Source organism: Oncorhynchus mykiss, chromosome 13, assembly GCF_013265735.2.
Source record: "Oncorhynchus mykiss isolate Arlee chromosome 13, USDA_OmykA_1.1, whole genome shotgun sequence".
NCBI classification, from domain to species: domain Eukaryota; kingdom Metazoa; phylum Chordata; class Actinopteri; order Salmoniformes; family Salmonidae; genus Oncorhynchus; species Oncorhynchus mykiss.
Window position 1 is genome coordinate 35,961,071 of NC_048577.1, and position 17,334 is coordinate 35,978,404.

The 17,334-nt window shown below is 44.5% G+C and overlaps 1 protein-coding gene across 2 annotated transcripts in view; it reads right to left on the minus strand.

Annotated features, from left to right (window-relative positions):
- LOC110486220 (gap junction gamma-1 protein) overlaps positions 1–13,043 on the minus strand; it is a 55,182-nt gene extending 42,139 nt beyond the window's left edge. The window contains exon 1 of one of the 2 annotated variants that reach the window (XM_021557661.2): positions 12,099–13,043. The gene's annotated coding sequence lies outside the window, so the exon portion shown is untranslated. Of the gene's footprint in view, positions 1–10,968; positions 12,057–12,098 lie in introns of those variants that run through there. The other variant, XM_021557660.2, reaches the window with a different exon arrangement.
- Positions 13,044–17,334: the final 4,291 nt, after the last annotated feature.

Here is a 17,334-nt window from a genome sequence, read left to right on the forward strand (position 1 = left end):
GTAATAGCGAGTACACAATCCACGAGGCACAAAAGCCGAAACAACAAAGCACAGGTACTCACAAGATCATCGGACATGGGAACATTAACGGACCACACAATGGTGAACAGAGGTGCCCTCTGTTTTTTTTGCAATTACTAATCAGGGGGAAATAGGAACCAGGTGTGCGTAATTAGACAAGACAGTCCGGGGTTGGTGGTAATGGACCAGTTCAATGACACCTAGAAGCCGGTGACGTCGAACTCCGGAGCACGGAATGAGCAGAGCTACCGGAGCGATCCGTGACACTTATACACACCGCATATACTGGATTCTAACATATCTACTAATGTATTGTACAAATCATTCTTAGACTATCTTGTGAACATTAATCTGGTGTAGATACATACAGATTCCATTTGGATTACTGTTACAGTGCTATTTGTGTTGTTAATTGGATTCATTCTGACATGTCTTAATTTCTTTATTTTCTCCCGGGTGGCGCAGTGGTTAAGGGCGCTGTACTGCAGCGCCAGCTGTGCCAACAGAGACTCTGCGTTCGCGCCCAGGCTCTGTCGCAACCGGCCGCGACCGGGAGGTCCGTGGGCAACGCACAATTGGCCCAGCGTCGTCCGGGTTAGGGAGGGCTTGGCCTGTAGGGATATCCTTGACTCATCGCGCACCAGCGACTTCTGTGGCGGGCCGGGCGCAGTGCACGCTAACCAAGGTTGCCAGGTGCACGGTGTTTCCTCCGACACATTGGTGCGGCTGGCTTCCGGGTTGGATGCGCGCTGTATTAAGAAGCAGTGCGGCTTGGTTGGGTTGTGTATCGGAGGACGCATGACTTTCAACCTTGGTCTCTCCCGAAGCCCGTACGGGAGTTGTAGCGATGAGACAAAATAGTAGCTACTAAAACAATTGGATACCACGAAATTGTGGAGAAAAAGGGGTAAAAATAAAAATATTTAGTTTTACTTTTGGATTATGTGTGTATTGTTTTGTATTGCTCAGTATTGCTGCGCTGCTGTTGCTAGAAACACAAGCATTTCGCTGCACCTGCGATAACATCTGCAAGTCTGTGTACGCGACCAATAATCTTTGATTTGATTTGTTCCATGATCTGTTATTGAAGGTTATTATCTTGGAGGGGCCTGACAACTGATTGACAGCTTGAAGAGAATAGGTCAACGAGTGATAAAGAGAGGCCTAGATTAGGGCAATGTTAAACTATTGTTTCTACCGGGATAGCTATGGGTTGCGTTCAAGGCTAAGACTGACCTCCCTTTCTCTCTCTCTCTGCCTCAACTCAGATCATGGAGACAGCGTCAATCAGGAAGGGCTTTCAGAGGAGCCTTCCCTAAGTAGTTGGTGCTGACTCCCTAGAGTTTGAAGAGGAGAGAAAGGGATTCATGCAGAAGAGTGACTAAACCCCAAAAGTGAAGTGAGAGGACAGAAGAGGAGAACAGAAAAGACGGTCTTCGAGTCATTTCCCGACTGACCCACCCCAACACAGCAAGTCAGACCAGTGAAATATGCATGCTTACAAAGCTAATGGCATAACAGCATATAGATGTAGCCTATTTCAGGGAGAAGAGTTGTGGAGAACGTCCGTTTGGTGATTTGATCACAGTATAAACAGATCAATCCCTCGTCTCATCGATCGGACTCCAGGTTCGCCGACTCCAGACTCCAATTAGCTTTTGGAGAAGTCATTAGCCTAGGGGGTTCACATCATTTTTCCAACCTACACTGTGAAGGTTTAAATGATCTATTCAATGTAGACAAGAAAAATACAATCATTTGTGTGTTATTAGCTTTAAGCACACTGTGTTTGTCTATTTTTGTGACTTAGATGAAGATCAGATCAAATTTTATGACCAATTTATGCAGAAATCCAGGTTATTCAAAAGGGTTCACATCCTTTTTCTTGCCACTGTAAATAGAAATAACCCAGTGCCAGCTTGTCTCTCTATCTCTGCCATTTTGGTCGTGTGTACTGCAGACCCTTAAAGATGCTCAATTGACCGAAAGGATTCTCTTGGACAACTCAGTTGCAAGACCCTTGGTTCCAGACTAGACACTTACAGTGTATGTTTTCCGCTGCTCATTCATATCTATTCATGGTAAGATCATTACGTCAGATTTGACATAGACTTGACACAAATTAATACTGTGAATAAGCAAAACAATTTGGCCTTGAGTGCTTCTGTCAAGCCCATAATTTCTCTCTCTTTTGTTGTTGAAATCTCCAAGCGTTAGCTCTGAAGCTATTCCCCGAGTAGCATGTAGCATCTGTGCAGCCCTTTGGGCCTTTTCCTGTCTATCACACCACCAGATAATCGCCAGACCCCGTGGCCATGGAAACCCATTCATGTATGAATGTTACTTTGTTGAAAAATGACTTGGGGAAAAGAGGGAAAGAGATTGGGGGAGGAGAAGAGACTGCGGGCCGGAGGGGGGAAGAGGACAGGATCGTCCTGAGAGAGCTAGCTCATGGTGGGGATGTAACAAGGCTGTTGGAAAACAACGAGCGTGCCATTACTTTGTTCTGGTGGTTTTCAATTATTGCCCAATCGTTTCATGTTGTTGTCAACCTGCCTCTGTGCGTAGCTGACGGCTGTGTCTGTTTGTTTTTTCCATAATCTGTTTAGATGAAAGGTCATTATCTGACAGGGGCATGACAACTGACTGACAGCTGATTTGAAGAGAATAGGTCAATGAGTGATAAAGAGATGCCTAGATTAGGGCAATGTTACTGTGGCAGCCTTAAACATAACCCATAGCTAAGGCCCTTCAAATTGACCTCCCCTTCTCTCTCTGCCTCAACTCAGATCATGAGTAGTTGGTGCCGACTCCTTAGAGTTTGACGAGGAGAGAAAGGGGTTTATGCAGAAGAGTGACTAAACCAGACAAGTTGAGCGAAAGGACAGAAGTGGACAGAAGAGTAGAGTCAAAACAGCCAGCTTCAGTCAGCTGTTCTAGCACACTCTACTGGTGTTTCTCAGTCATTCAGAAAGTCCTAAACTTATTTGAGTTCTTATTGGTCAAGGTCACGCTACTCGTCCTCCTGCATGAGGTCACATACCTTTGCAGTTTGGATGTTTTATTGTGAGTGCAGCTTAACGTAAGTGCCAAGAGATCTTCATGTCTTGTAGGTTTGGAGCCAAGTAGCGTCTGTTGTAAATAATTATATTGTGTTGAGCTTGTTAGTTAGCTCACGCTCCCATTAGCGTTAGTGCTAGCATTAGCATTTGTATTCAGAATGCATTAGGATTTAGCATGCTTATTAGCGATTAGCTGTTTGTTAGCAGTTCTCATGCATGGTAACAGGCTATATTATTAGTGTATATTGCTCATGCTATAATTCAGCAATAAGGCCAGAGGGGGTGTGGTAAATGGCCAATATACCATGGTCAATGGCTGTTCTTATGCACGACGCAATGCAGAGTTCCTGGATACAGCCCTTAGCCGTGGTATATTGGCCATATACCACAACCCCCCGAGGTGCCTTATTACTATTATAAACGAGTTACCAACATAATTAGGCCAGTAAATAGTACATTTGTGTAATACCTGTGGTATATGGTCTGATATACCACAGATTTCAGCCAATCAGAATTCAGGGCTTGAACCACCCGGTTAATAATCTGGGTTATATTCTGATTATAATCTGTAGACATTTCTACATTGCTGTATTTGCTATATGTTGGTTTATGTACAGGACCTCTAGTTTATGGGGCCTGTTTACTGTTTACTACTAGCTTGTACTTTCATGTCATGCATATTACATCAGTGTTACAGCCTAAATGTATTTATCCTTTCTTTTCAGAACCACAATCCTTTTCAGACACAATTCATGTCTGTTCTCACTGGATGAGAACCAAGGGTGGTCAGATGTGTGTGTGAATGTGGACATCTCCTTCCATTAAACTCCCCTTAACCTGGACATCCGCCTCGTCCTTGTTCTTAAGGCCGGTGGCGGTTGCTTCCGGCCTTAAACCAGCACCTAAGGTTTCTTTTTACATTCATGGTCCTTCGATTCTCTACAACCCTACCCATATCTTTCAAGTATAACATAGTCATTTTCTAACTGACCCACCACACCACAGCGAGTCGGGCCAGTAAAATATGCATACTTGCAAAGCTTGGCATTTCAGCATATAGATGTAGCCGATTTCAGGGAGAAGAGTTGTGGAGAACGTCAGTTTGGTGATTTGTCTGTGATCTGATCACAGACAAATATTTCAGCCCATTTTAGAGACAATTTACCCTTTCCGGTCAGATCTTGCAAGTGAAGGACTACTGTAATGCTTGACTGGGCATGATTGTTCAACCATTTAACATAAATGACCATCTCTGATATCATCTTGCAGATCTATCCACCTGTTTGCCTCTCCACCATATGGAGTTTGGATGGACAGCTACATGACCAAAGGCAGTGGGATGTCTCAGAAAAATAACCCTTACTGCACATGTAGCAGTGGCTAAAAATAACCCTGCGCCATATTGTCTCTCTACCTCTTCCATTTTGGTCGTGTGTACTGCAGACCCTTAGAGATGCTCAATTGACCGAAAGGATTCTCTTGGACAACTCAGAGTTGCAAGACCCTTGGTTCCATTTACAGTGTATGTTTCCCTCTGCTCATTCACATCTATTTGTTGTAAGATCATTACGTCAGATTCGACATAAATGAATACTGTGAATTAGCAACAAAAAAATGTCTCCCTTTTCCCTCTCCGTGCCTTTCCTCCACTCTCTGTATAGCTGTGTCTGGCTACCAGGGAGTAACAGGTTGTCTCTGCTGCGGTGGCCCCTGAGCTTGGCTGTTGTGTTCAGCTCTTCTCTCCTGGTGATGAGGACACAGAGAGACGGAGCCCATGCAGCCACGTCTGGCCCAGCTAAACCAATGGGGCACGAGCAGTGAGCGCTGCTGGACAAATCTGCACAGCACTGTGACACAGATCCCCGACTGGATTCTTATAGACGACCACATCAGTCTCTGTGCCCTGCAGATGACCCTTGCATGTGTGCTGATATTGTGTGTGTGTGTGAAAAAGGGCTTTCTCTGTGTGTTCCACCACAGCAGAGACAACCTGCTGATAATTTGTCACAGTGTTTCACAGCGTGTTTCACCTTAGTATCACACTGTGTGTGTGTGTGTATGTGTGTGTTAGTCTAGAGCTACTTATTAGCCACAGAGCTTAGAACTCAGGCAGGCGAAGGCTTTGGTTGAAGGAGCCAAAATACAGTATCTCAATATAACACGATTCAAGCGACACTGAGTATGCGATTATGTTTGAACAGTGTAACTGTGCATCCTCCGCCCTGGTTATATTTCACCCTAACAGCTGCACCTCACACGCAAACGTCCACGTACAAACACCCACAACACACAACGATCTCAGTTTCATTGAGTGAATGACCAGCGTCTCTGTGTTTAAAGTACATTCCTTCCAACTGTGTGTAGTGCAGACAGCCTTTAGCTTTGCGGCTCCACCCCTTTAGTGACTTACGGGCAGTAGGCGCGAGACCTGTCGCCACGCGTTACGGCCCGCGCCGTCTCCTCCACGCTTGTATGTAAATGCATCATGGCGTCCTGACTCATGAGACTGAGAAATCCGTGTGAATATGTATGTCCCACGATGAGTGGCGCGGCGTGTAAACGTCTCTGTGAGGATGAGCCGGGTGTGAATCTGTGTGTGTGTTTGAGGTGTGGTGCGTGTGTGAATCTGAGATTGTGTGAGAGACGCTGTGTGTGTGTGTGTGTGTGAGAGAGAGAGCCGCTGTGTGTGTGTGTTACACAAGGCACATGTGTCTGAGCGGATCCCCGTGCTCAGCAGTGACATTCCCAGTAGGAAGGAGTCTCATGGCTGTATGCATTTTGCTGTGCTGCTCACCTCCCCTCAGGAGCACACACACTGAGGTAAACCAGACATCACGGTCTGTACACACACACACACACACGCACAGATGCACACACGCTCACAGACATTTTCCTTTGCATTACAGACCTTTATAACACTGATATACCGTTTCTGACGTCTGGTCTGACGAACATCCATGTCTCTATATAAGCCCGTCTACAAGTCTTCAATATCTGAGGGGTGCAAGTAAATTAACAAATGACACAGTTGACTTTCCACGCCCCCCCCCCAAAAAAAAAATTACCCCGATAAATATGGTGTATGAATCATGACGATACGGATTATTTTAGTTAGTAAAGTGAGCCATTTCTGTTGCTTAACAAAATGAGACTACGGACATTTGTGTTTTCAAAGGGGGGCATGGGTGACTGCAGGGGACATTCTCCTCAGACTGACGTCAAGTCATCATGAGTCATGAGGACAAGAACACGATCCCTCACCACTGCTCACTGTGTAGTTTTGTTGGAATGTTCGGAAGGGTTGGGATGAAGCAGAAGTCACATTTCAGTTGGCCCTTTTTGTGCACGATTGCCAAATAAAGTGAGGCTAATCTTGTGTTTTGGATTATAGCCGCCCCACCACGTTTCTGTGTCAGTGTTAAGAACAAGCAAGAACAAAGAAAGTGTGTAGTTGAAGTGCACACTCCGTGATCTTACACATTAATTGGAAGGGGGAAAAAAAATGCATTTTTAATTTAAAAAAACAGCAAGGTCAAATTGTTTCTCAAGAAAAGGCACTTTCCTTTAACAGCCCCCACACACATTTTAAAATCCTCTACTTCCTTAACACACACACACAGTATGACCTTCCGTCCGTGGATAGAGGAATGCTTTGTGTCACAACATGGTGGTCAAGTGTACAATGAATCGTATCAATATCTTCCTGAAATTGAAACAGTTCTAAGAGACTAGCAACATTCATCATCAAGAGCAAAACAGTTTCACAAGACCAGCTCAATCCATAGCCAAGATGTTCATACCACAACTGTTCCACAAGATAAACCACATTAAAACCCAGAGACAATTCCTTACCTTTACTTAACTAGGCAGGTCAGTTACACATTTGTATTTCAGACACAGGGCCTCAGTCTTCTCTGTCTGTGTGCTGTGTGACCAGGGTTAATTCTGAGGTGTGTTTACATCAGCTCAACTGGATATGCACATAATGCCTAGGCCTTTCAGCTCTTGTGCCATGCAGCTAGAACATTGGACTGAGAGTGAGGAACACGGCGGCGTACGCCATCGTTCATCCGTCGGAGTACGCCATCGTTCATCCGTCGGCGTACGCCATCGTTCATCCGTCGGCGTACGCCATCGTTCATCCGTCGGCGTACGCCATCGTTCATCCGTCGGGGTACGCCATCGTTCATCCGTCGGCGTACGCCATCATTCATCCGTCGGCGTACGCCATCATTCATCCGTCGGCGTACGCCATCATTCATCCGTCGGCGTACACCATCATTCATCCGTCGGCGTACACCATTCATCCGTCGGCGTACACCATCATTCATCCGTCGGCGTACACCATCATTCATCCGTCGGAGTACACCATCATTCATCCGTCGGAGTACACCATCATTCATCCGTCGGCGTACACCATCATTCATCCGTCGGCGTACACCATCATTCATCCGTCGGCGTACACCATCATTCATCCGTCGGCGTACACCATCACTCATCCGTCGGCGTACACCATCATTCATCCGTCGGCGTACACCATCATTCATCCGTCGGAGTACACCATCATTCATCCGTCGGCGTACACCATCATTCATCCGTCGGCGTACACCATCATTCATCCGTCGGCGTACATCATCATTCATCCGTCGGCGTACACCATCATTCATCCGTCGGCGTACACCATCATTCATCCGTCGGAGTACACCATCATTCATCCGTCGGCGTACACCATCATTCATCCGTCGTGGACCATTTTTTAGGTCCATGATTAGCTTACTATTTTACAACAGCTATGCTTTTTTTTTTTTTTATAATTACATTCTACGCTATTACTCAAGGGGAGATGAACCCCTCTCTTCTACCACCTAGCAGACTCTAATATCCATGATTTATTCCATCCTATTATCCATTATTTTTATTCTCTACAGTAGAAGTCTGGCCCAGTGGTTTCCCCCAACAGATGATTCAACAGAGAGCAATTTGTGTGTTTTGAATGGAAATATTAGATGAGCATATCAGTCATGATGATAAAGAACTGATGGGGGGGATGGTGTTTATTTTTCTGCTGCTCAGAATCTGCTACTCATCCCTCTCTCAGCACTGGGGCCAGAGAGGCTGGTCTCCCTGCTGACCCCCCCCCCCTCTTCCCTACACTGGCCGGGTCTCCCACACACTCTCCAGGGACTAAAATGAGAGCTCAAGATTAAGGGGGCTGGTTGAGGGGGACAGAGATAGACTGCCTAAAAAAAAATGTGTACCACAGTCCCATGGAAATGAAGAGAAAGGCCAAAACACACCACGTAAATCTAAAAGCAGAGAGGAGGACAGGAAGATATTGGGAAAACAGGGGGTGAATGAGGGGATGACTCAATGGTCAGACGAAGAATAAATACACATCATCCATGTTTAATACCAACCAATACGTAGGATTCATAACTAGAGCTTTTTCTGTTGGTGCTGGGCTATGTACAATGTATGTGCACAGACATTGTATTGTGTTCCTGCAGCTTGGTGCAAAGTCATTGTAACACATTGAAGTCAATCGCAGTCTGTCAGTGTTAGATACTACACAGAAATACTGAACCAAAATATAAAACGCAACAATTTCAAAGATTTTACTGAGTTACAGTTCATATAAGGAAATCAGACAATTGAAATAAAGGAATTAGGCCCTAATCTATGGATTTCTCGTGACTGGGAAGGCAGATATGAATCTGTTGGTCACAGATACAATACCTTTTAAAAAGTATGGGAGTGGATAAGAAAAACAGTCAGTATCAGGTGTGACTACCATTTGCCTCATGCGATACATCTCTTTCTCATAGAGTTGATGAGGCTGTTGATTGTGGTCGGTGGAATGTTGTCCCATTCCTCTTCAATGGCTGTGTGAAGTTGCTGGATACTGGCGGGAACTGGAAAGCTCTGTCGTACACGTCGATCCAGAGCACTCCAAACATGCTTAATGGGTGACATGTCTGGTGAGTATGCAATCCATGGAAGAACTGGGGCATTTTCAGCTTCCAGGTATTGTGTACAGATAGATCCTTGCGACATAGGGCTGTGCATTATCATGCTGAAACACGAGGTGATGGCGGCGGATGAATGGCATGACCATGGGCCTCAGGATCTCGTATGTGCATTCAAATTACCATTGATAAAATGCAATCGTGTTTATTGTCTGTAGCTTGGGGCACTCTGTTCAGAACGTTTTCGTCAGCAAACCTCTCGCCCCCACACAACACCATGCACGTGGTCTGCGGTTGTGAGGCCGGTTGGAAAGTACTACCAAATTCTATAAAACAACGTTGGAGGGGGCTTATGGTAGAGAAATTAACATTACATTATCTGACAACAACTTTGGTTGACATTCAGCATGCCAATCGCACGCTCCCTCAAAACGTGATACATCCGTGGCATTGTGTTGTGTGACAAAACTGCACATTTTAGAGTGGCCTTTTAATTGTTCCCAGCACAAGGTGCACCTGTGTAATGATCATGCTGTTTAATCAGCTTCTTGGCAAAGGAGAAATGCTCATTAACAGTTGGACAACATTTGAGAGAAATACGTTTTTTGTGCGTATGAAACATTTCTGGGATCTTTTATTTCAGCTCATGAAACATGGGACCAACACCTGACGTGTTGCGTTTATATTTTTGTTCAGTGTATATTTAAAAAGCACACAGGATAATGGAACAGGAACTAATTACAGTAACATAAGAATGGAATATCCAGGCTGTGTCTGGGGTTAACCATATTAAGTGATGGGAGTGCCTCTGACTGAACCAGTTACAGATACATTAAATACATCCAGGGAGAGGGAAGTTGTTCAAAATGAACACTTGCATGGATTAGAGAATCAGGTGGCTAATAAAGCAACACCCACAGAATTGGAGAGAAACAGAACAGCTGGCTATGGGGAGGAGGGCCATTTCTGAAACTCAGGGTATAGCTTTCTTCCACTGTCTACGACTCACTCTTGCTCCTTTGATAAAAACGTATAATAATTGAATTGTTATATAATACTAACGTCATAACAAAGTAAAGGATAAATCATGTTTAATATGACCATATTCGCATGAGACGAAAATACATCATTAAGATATTCTGAATAGCCCAACAACATTTCCCCAAAAAAAACGAATAAAAAAAGGGATATGCATATCTTGACAACTACATTTCCTTTGTGTAATTGTCTTATTGTGCAAAGGTGCACAGTAGTAAATACTTAACACTATGAATAGTAGCTAACGCTCCAGAGCCTATTGTCCCCAACTCATCTACAGTGGCTAAGGAACGCTTGCTAATCCCATTCATTGAGCGCACTGCACATTATCGTTAATGGATCTATGGAGTTGCCAAGCACTAGTTCCTAAAGGATATATAAATTCAAATTAATGCATACTAAAAAAAGATCACACAACATGACAACTGTCAATATTCTGTAACAAAGGATTGGCTAATGAAGCGCTTATTGTAAACCAATACACTTATTTTAAATAACCATATATACAATTAACCGGCGATAGACTATTCATTTGAAATGGGCAAACGGATTGCACGCACACAATAGATTGACGTCGCGCAATCCGCCTCTCCAATCACATGTGCATGCCGGTCTGGTCGGCTGAGAGTTGCCCTCCTGGTGATATTAAGGTACAGTATGCCTGTAGGCAACATAACAGTGAAACAGGTAACGCAAAATGTAGATCACAAATTATGAAAAAAAACAGACCGTGCAAAAATGTGCGTTCGATTTGCCATTGTTGCAAAGGCGCATTAGTTACCCACGGTTAACCAACACGCAATACGGAACACAACCTCGTGCAGACAATGAATAGGCAAATAAAGTGCAGTATCATTATTGAATAGGGTAGAAATTCTTACCGCTTTGCGAGTCTGTGAAGATGCTTTAATATATAGTAGATACGGTGTTCCCGTGAAATTAGTTGTCGGTTCTGGCTTTACACACAGTCCAAAATTGAATACGTCGGTGTTGATATTGTTGGCTCCAATTCTCAAGAGAACTTGAAGAGTATGTCATCACATCAGGGAAAGCTTGTGCATTCTTTGTCCATGTTTCTAGGATAACTAGTATTATCTCGTGATACACGTACGTCGATTAAAGCGAAGTTCTCTGCTGCGTAAAAAGCATGCCAAAATCCCAACGAGCGCATTCCAGAACAGTCTTGTCATTTTGGTAGCCTATTATTGTCGGGTCTAAGGGCTTCTTTGCATGTGGAACAGTAGCATCATCTTCCCAGACAAATTATTGAGAGCAATCGTTATTTTGTTCATGTCTGTCGCTGAATTGGCTTGCGGCAATTCTAAATTTCGAACAAAGCCATGAATCGCTCATCTTATTGTTCCTTCATGGATCGGTTCATCGTCGGAAAACCAGAGTTGATGTTTTGTGCAAGTGATTTCAACTGGTCTAATCCACCTCAATCCGACAGTGACTTCTCCTCACGTATTTATTACGAGCGTTTGTTTACCATTTGGCATGGCATAGTCGCTGACTAGACTTCGAGGTGACACGTTTTGGTTGAAGACACGACGACACCGGAGAGTGACAGCTCGATTTTCTGTCAGAAGTGCAGTGATGTCGATATGATGCGAAAGAACGGTGGGATGTTGCGCATCTTTCACAGTGCGCGTGCCCGTCAGTTTACACATCTTGGATTTTACACATTTTGGAACTCATCATACACAACATCGCCGCACATTGCGGAGCCATTTCCTTCGCATTAACAGATAACTATTTAAACATATGAGCTATATCTGGGGGAGGGAACATTTCAATTGAACAAATTAAATTGTGTAAAACTTAGTTACCTTACCTTGAACTGTCTGCAGAATTAGAAGTGCAAAAAAACAAGGAACAATATTGGCATAACCTGTAGGCTATTTCTTCTCCAAATAAACTGTTCCCTATAAAATTCCCTATTAACTCATAAACCCATAGAATGTTAACATTGCCTCAATGGCCAATTAAAAATCGAATTGACTGTACTTACCCTAAAAATGCCTGATGTAAGATTTACGTTTCTTATGAAAGGAGCTGTTGCGCTGACACGTTTTCTACTTCCATCACTGAGAAGCGCGCGAAGAGACACGGAAAGTTCCAACAGTAGAACAATGCAGGTCCTTTTTGACATAACCTTGGGGCAATGAAACGGAGAGTGACAACGGAACCGGGTTCCCGCTGTGACCAGTCCCTCATCCTCTCTCCATAGTGATAGCGCCTGTCAAATCAGGACAGGCTTGACAGGATTGGTTGGGTCTGGGCTCTGGCTGTGAGGGCGCCCAGAGAAGAGGCTGATGCCAGGTTTACACTCGTTAGTTCTGTTCAGTTGCTCAACACCAAGAGCCCGAGGAGAGAGGAAAGTTGGGATCCCAATACGACTTTGATGACTTCACTCTGTTGGATGACCCATAATGCAGTGTGTAATTGACAGTATCCACTGCCAGGCCCAAGACAACAGTGCACCAAGGGGAAGATTAAGTTCCAAAGAGTCCCTTCCATATCATGATCCCATGGAGTCAAATCTTCCATTCTTGATTCACTGGAAAACACGTTAACATTTTCACTCCTGCTCCATACTGGAAAGGAACAAAGCAACTCCATCCATCCATCCCATTCCCTAACTAACTGCTCAGTACTGAGAGAGGTGGGGTCTGGTGTTGACCTGCCTTTGTGTGAAGCCTCAAGCCAGGGAACACATGGCTAATTGAAACCAGGCTAGTTAAGTTTGAGGCCTAATTCTTCAATGTGGTTCCAATGTACCTCTGTCTCGCTTTGTCGGGCAGGCATGTGTCTGTGCAGCCATGCCCAGCCCAACTCTCCCTGCCTAGCTGTCTGTGTTCTGCAGTCTGGCATGACCTCTACAGATCCTGTGATCTCTCATCATCGGAGGATGATGATTCAGTGTTTTGGGTCCTTCAGGTGCCCTAGGGGTGGGGGAGTCACACAGTCATGCGTTTTTTTCTTTCCCTTTGTTTGTTCAGTATTCCGACCTTGCCGGACCGCCACTTGCCACGGACCGGCCGGCCAGACAGCAATGGCGCCCCCGTGTGTCTCTGGAACATGTGCGACTATTCAGGAAGGGAAGGATGGAGGGGAGGTCAGGGCAGCCACAAACCTTTCACCCCATTAAAGGATGAGGAAATAACCTCTATGTATACATACAGCTCTGCCATCAAGCCACCTACTGTCTACCACTCTCTAGTCATCTGCTGATAAAGGGAGAAATAGATTGAGCATTTAGCCACCAGTCACTGCTCAGTCTACGGGTACTGTGGTTGGTCGCACTAACAAACTAATGTAAACAATATATATTATTACATTTCTTACCACAGTAGACATATGTTTTCTACTGAGGGGCGGATGTGAGAGGAATGTATGTGACTGCTTGTGATGTAGAGGAGAGGGAGAGGTGAGACTGAAAGAGAGAGGCAGATGACAGAACCAGAGGTGGAGAAGACAGACTGAGGAGATGAAAGACGAGAGGAGAGGAAAAGCGGAGGGATCGAGCAGATGAAAAGGAGGATGAAAAGAGAGATAAGGGTGGATGAGAGAAGAGAGGGAAGGGAAGGCCTTGCTGGGGAGGGTGCTCTCAGCTAGGTCGTAGCAGAGAGCGGTCTCTAGTGTCTCTCGTCTATACTTAGCAGAGTCCACAGATTGCAGCGAGCGGTCAGGGGACGTGCATTCAGACTGGCCGGAACCACTGCCATCCGTCCCGCTGCCCAGGGCCACGTACGATCACAACTCACGCCAGCATGGGTTCCTGCCATGGGGTAGGGAGAGAGAGAGGACCACTGCAGAGGGTTAAAAGACACATTCACACACTGCACAGTACATACCAGCAGTGTGGAAGAGGGATTTGATCATATACACTGTCACAACAGATGCCATCGAAGGAGGGGAGGGGACTTGGTTATATAGCAACAAACAGACTCTTGTAAATATGTTTGACACTGACAACACTGATGACATTGGACGGTCTACATGTGCAAGATACAAAAAGTAAAGTCTTAAAACATTTCTAAACGTTGCATTTAAAGGCCCAGTGCAGTCAAAAACCTGATTTACCTGTGTTTAACTATTTCCACACTATGAGTTTGGAATAATACTGTGAAATTGTGAAAATTATGATAATGCCCTTTTAGTGCACAAAAGAACTGCTGAAATTTCAGCCTGTTTTGGTGGGATGGAAATCTGACCTGCCAGGTCACCAGGTGACATTAGCAATTTAGTTAAACCAAACCTTTCTGCCAATAACAGCTAGTTAAAAATGTTCCCCTCCAAGACAGTCCAAACAAAATTCTTGCTTGAGAAATTTCTCTTTGTTAAGAAGCTATTTGCTTATTTGTTTTTTTACCATTTTAAATGTAACACCATCACTTAATCGTTACCCAGAAATGATTTGATATCTTACATTTTTAAAAATGGCTGCATTGGCCTTTTAATAACCTGCTGGAACATTCAACCGTGTGTGGGACCGGGATACATTTAGTGTTTTACATGACTATACACACTGAAGAGATCTTAATATCCATATCTCAAATGTACCGATGTCTCGGCGAATGAAAACCAAACCCAGAGTTCTCACGATTGACATTCAGTCAAAATGTCAAAGCTACCCAATACCTTTTTATAACCCTCCAGGTCCAGTCCCCACCCTGCGTCCCTGTGTCCATCGTGATGGGCATACAGCTGAGATGTCAGAGCTCTCTCGGTGTGACAGAGTTAACCACACACCAAGTCATCAAAACAAGGGAATAATCCATTATTAGTCAAGTGTACTGAAACAAGCCCTGCTTCCTTACTCATAGAGTGGTTAATATTTAAGCCATTATGCAAATATGTCACAAGTCTTTGCCAAATTGTGTACCTCAGAGCCAATTCCTTGTGCACTCAGACTTTAGTTGGGTCACAGTGGGAAAAGCATTGGGAATCCCTCTGAGGCTGCATAATCATTTATTCTGTCGTCACAGAAAATGGTCACAGTGGCATGCCATTCATTTTCTAATAAAAGCTGAGTACTGGGGTATTGTCCAGACAAAGATTTCTAGTGTAGCAATATTAAGTTGTATGAAATTAAATCAGATGTGAAAAATAGGCTATGCAAAAATGTGGGCACCCTTGTCATTCTGTTGATTTGAATACCTGTAACTACTTAGCACTGATTCATTGGAACACACAATTGGTTTGGTGAGCTCATTAAGCCTTGAACTTCATAGACAAGTGCATCCAATCATGAGAAAAGGTATTTAAGGTGGCCAATTGCAAGTTGTTGTTCTCTTTGACTCTCCTCTGAAGAGTGGCAACATGGGGGCCTCAAAACAACTCTCAAATGACCTGAAAACAAAGATTGTTCAACATTATGGTTTAGAGGAAGGCTACAAAAAGCTATCGCGGAGATTTAAGCTGTCAGTGTCCACTGTGAGGAAAATAGTGAGAAAATGGAAGACCACAGGCACAGTTCGTTAAGGCCAGAAGTGGCAGGCCAAGTAAAATATCGGAGAGGCAAAGGATGGTGAGAACGGTCAAAAACAGCCCACAGACCACCTCCAAAGACCTACATCATCTTGCTGCAGATGGTGTCACTGTGCATTGTTCAACAATTCAGCGCACTTTGCACAAGGAGAAGCTGTATGGGAGAGTGATGCGGACGGAAGAAGCCTTTTCTGCACACACGCCACAAACGGAGTCGCTTGAGGTATGCAAACGCACATTTGGACAAGCCAGCTTCATTTTGGAATAAGGTGCTGTGGACTGATGAAACAAAGACTGAGTTATTTGGTCATAACAAGGGACGTTATGCATGGCGGCAAAAGAACACAGCGTTCCAAGAAAAACACTTGCTACCCACAGTACAATTTGGTGGGGGTTCCATCATGCTGTGGGGCTGTGTGGCCAGTGCCGGTAAAGCATGGATTCCATTCAATATCAGCAGATTCTTGGGAATAACGTTGAAGAATCAGTCACAAAGTTGAAGTTATGCCGGGGCTGGATATGTCAACAAGACAACGACCCAAAACACTGCTCAAAATCTACCCGGGCATTTATGCAGAGGAACAAGCACAATGTTCTGGAATGGCCATCCCAGTCCCCAGACCTGAATATCATTGAGAATCTGTGGGATGATTTGAAGAGGGCTGTCCATGCTCGGCAACCATCAAACCTAACTGAACTGGAGATGTTTTGTAAGGAGGAATGGTCCAAAATACCTTAATCCAGAATCCAGACACTCAGAGGCTATGGGAAGCGTCTAGAGGCTGTTATTTTAGCAAAAGGAGGCTCTACTAAATATTGATGTGATATGTCTATTGGGTGCCCAAATTTATGCACCGGTCTAATTTTGTTTTGATGCATATTGCACATTTTCTGTTAATCCAATAAACCTAATTTCACTGAAATATTACTGTGTCCATCAGTTATTTGATAGATCAAAATGAAATTGCTGATCCAAACACCCAATTATTTCTAAATGGAAATCATGGAAATTGTCAGGGGTGCCCAAACTTTTCATACAACTGTACTTTAACATTTATCATCAGGGCACCAAGAGGCGCAGTCAGCAATAAAACCATCAGTCTGTCCTTTTGTTTTACCTTCTTTCTCCCGTCATGCTACCTTTCTCAACCATTTGTTTTACCTTCTTTCTCCCGTCATGCTACCTTTCTCAACCATTTGTTTTACCTTCTTTCTCCCGTCATGCTACCTTTCAACCATTTGTTTTACCTTCTTTCTCCCGTCATGCTATCTTTCTCAACCTGTGCTCGATTCCTTCTCAAAACCCACTGGAGAAGGTCCTTACGGGGAGGGGCCTTGGACCTTCACCTCCAACACAGTTGAGGAGACTTTCTGTGATTCCTCACATTCTAAGATAGAGGCTTTGTGCTCCAGCACAAGGCAGCACACTTGCGGTGCATGTGACCCTGGTCCCGACATCCATCTTCCGTGCCTGCCTATCCCAATCCAGAGGCCTGTCCATCAGTCACGGCCCACACAGCACCCCAAACAGACATGCCAATCATTCACACGGACGCCTGTGCTTCAATATGGTGCTACGCACTGAACACGCCCACTTCTGCTGAACACCACCGCCCATATACATACAGTGCAACACGCCGAGGTACATACAGTAACTTCAGAAAAGGACCCTGAATGTGAACCAAACTAAACACCTGGAAGGAAGTGAAGAAAATAAAGTTACCTCAGTTGGTTATGGATCCAAATAAAACTAA